Below are 2,699 nucleotides of genomic sequence, written 5' to 3'. Positions count from 1 at the left end.
TAAGATAATCTGAATCCAAAGGATAATCTGGTCAATCTTCAAGGTCCGCTCATTCTCCAACATCTTTGCCAACTGGGCTGCTGTTAGGGCACCGCAGAGCTCTAGACGTCGAACTGAGTGTCGCCGTCAGGGGGCGGCTCTTGATCTCACTGCCAGGAATGACAGGAAGACTTGGCCCTGAGCGTCCTATGTATGCGGGTAAGAAACTGAGCCATAGGCTTTCTCCGAAGCGTCACTGAATATGTGGATCTGTTGAGAGACAGCAGTTTGATCCACATGAGCTGGAACATAAGCTTGAGGTAGGGTTATGAGGCAACAGGTGGAGTTCAGCTTCCCGCTCTCTCCAAGCCTGCTGGAGCTCCTGAGGAAGGAGTGGGTCATCCCAATGATGGTGCTTATCCCACATGCTTTGGACAAGTAACTTGGCTCGGGTTGTGTAGGGTAATATGAACCTAGGGGATCATATTGTCGAGCCAGAAATTTATACACATTGCGCATGGTCAGTGTGCCATAGTCCAGTGGGTGGCTCTTATACCCCAAGATGTCCGATTCCCAATGCCAACTAAGTCCAAGAGTAGACTCGGACAGACCAGTGTCATTGTGTGAGAGCCAGCGCTCCATACTGTCCGACCTTGCTTCTTTTGGTAGATGTGCAATGACAGTTGGGATGTTACATGCCCACTGGCGGGTCTCAAACCCACCTGATGCCAGAATCTCCATGAGGTTGTCCAACAACCTTGTGGCTTCAGCTGCATTGGGCAAACTCTGAAGGCAATTATCGACGTAGAAGCAGTGTTCAACCAAGTCTCCATCCTCTGGAACACTGTGATCTCTGATATGCCGTTGAAGAGCAAAGGTGGCACAACAAGGTAAGCAGGTGGTACCGAAGGGCAGGACCTGCCACTCAAAGATATCAGGGGATTCTCATACTTCATATCTCTCCATACAAACCTCAGAAGCGGCCGGTCTTCTGGCAAAAGTTGGAGTGATGGAACATTCCCCTAATATCTCTGCAGATTGCTACTGCTTGTTGCCTAAAGCGCAAAAGGACACCAAGAAGAGATGCACCTAAGGGCGGTCCCGGAAGAAGGGCATCATTCAGGTTGAGCCCACGAAACTGGTAGGAACAATTGAACATGAGCCAATTCTTCCCATTATGGCTGACTAGGTGATGAGGTATGTACCACGATTCACTGGTTGTCGAGACCTCATCTGGGCCTAGCTTCTTGACCCCTCTGGATTGTACCAGCTGATGCATTGCCTCACAGTAAGCTTTGGCACATTGAGGGTCCTTAGCCAATCACTTCTCTGTGCTCCTCAAGCTCAGCAGAACGGCCTCTTTGGGTACTTGGAACAGGGGCATATCCCACTTTCGTAGCATACCTGAGAATGCCTGCGACATCTACTCTACTTTGCCTCCAAGAGCTCCATTGCCTCCTTGTCTTGCTTTGATCTGACCACCGACTTGTAACTCTGGAATGGCAGCACATCTATTTGCCAAAGCTTCTCAACATTCCGCATCAACTCTGTGCTCTGTGGTGGAACACTGGTAAGGAGACACTGTTATGCGCATGATGTCCATTGGATGAGGTGGGCAGGCTCCTGAAGTGTCCAACCTAGTCTTGTACGGATAGCTGCTGGCTCTCCTGGTGGGCCCAACCTCACTGGCTCAATGGGGGTAAGCAGATGAGGGTGATCCGCTCCTATCAATACAAGTGGCTTGGCTTGGATGCTCATATTTCTTCAACGTGGAGATGGGATATGAGTGATCCGCCAAGCTGAGATGTGAACGCCTCGTTATTCAAAAGTTTTTTTTTTTGAGATTGCAGTGTGTTGCTTGGTGGGACCTCCCACATCTCCTGCATCTCTTATTCACCTTGATCCACTCTATAACTTCCTCCCTTGTGAGCTTCTGTATGGCTGTGCACTTATTCAGAAAGTGTTCTGAACTCTCGCAATATGGGCAGTATGGCTTTTATCTTGCCTAGCCTTTTGGACTGTGAGGGGCTCTGACCCTCTCGCTTTACAGCCCTACTTTATGCACTATACAGCCCCATGTAGCACTGTAGCCACTGGTCTACGGTTTCGCCTCTCAGCTTTGTGGCTCAACGACCCTAGGACTTGGTGTTGGATGGGATGTCGTAACCCTGACACAATGACTCATACTGGAGCCACTCTGCCAAGTCAAGAAGTGTATGTGTAGAGCCAGGTCGCTGATACATCTGTCGGCAGAAATTTGCCCTCAACTCAACAATTTGCCTAGTTTTATGAGCAGCCTTGCAACATGCAAACCACATCTAAGCTCAGGTTCTCCATCCAGGCCCAGGGTTTTCAACATTCCCACTAGTGACTGAATATGCAAAGCAAACCTCTCAAAGGCTGCTGTATCACCTCGCTTTATCTCTAGTGAGTCCATGACAGTAGAAATCTTCTGCGATGTGATGTGGCTGTGGCTGCCCAAACTTCCTTCAATGCGACCATGTTATCAGAGTATGGCATAGGTGTATTAATGTATGAATCTGCTATAAGGACAGCCTCCTCCAACCTCAGATGGTCCACAAGAACCTGATATTTGAAAATCTCTTTGGCATAAGTTTATCTATAATTTAATTCTAATGTGCATATTAATGTTTTTGGGTCTAAACTAAATTTGGTTTATTTTGTTTGTTTTTGTTTAAATTAAATTATGTAAATTAAAT

This window comes from Cyprinus carpio, unplaced genomic scaffold, assembly GCF_018340385.1.
Source record: "Cyprinus carpio isolate SPL01 unplaced genomic scaffold, ASM1834038v1 S000006593, whole genome shotgun sequence".
In the NCBI taxonomy this organism is placed as follows: Eukaryota; Metazoa; Chordata; class Actinopteri; order Cypriniformes; family Cyprinidae; genus Cyprinus; species Cyprinus carpio.
This window is presented reverse-complemented; position numbering follows the sequence as displayed.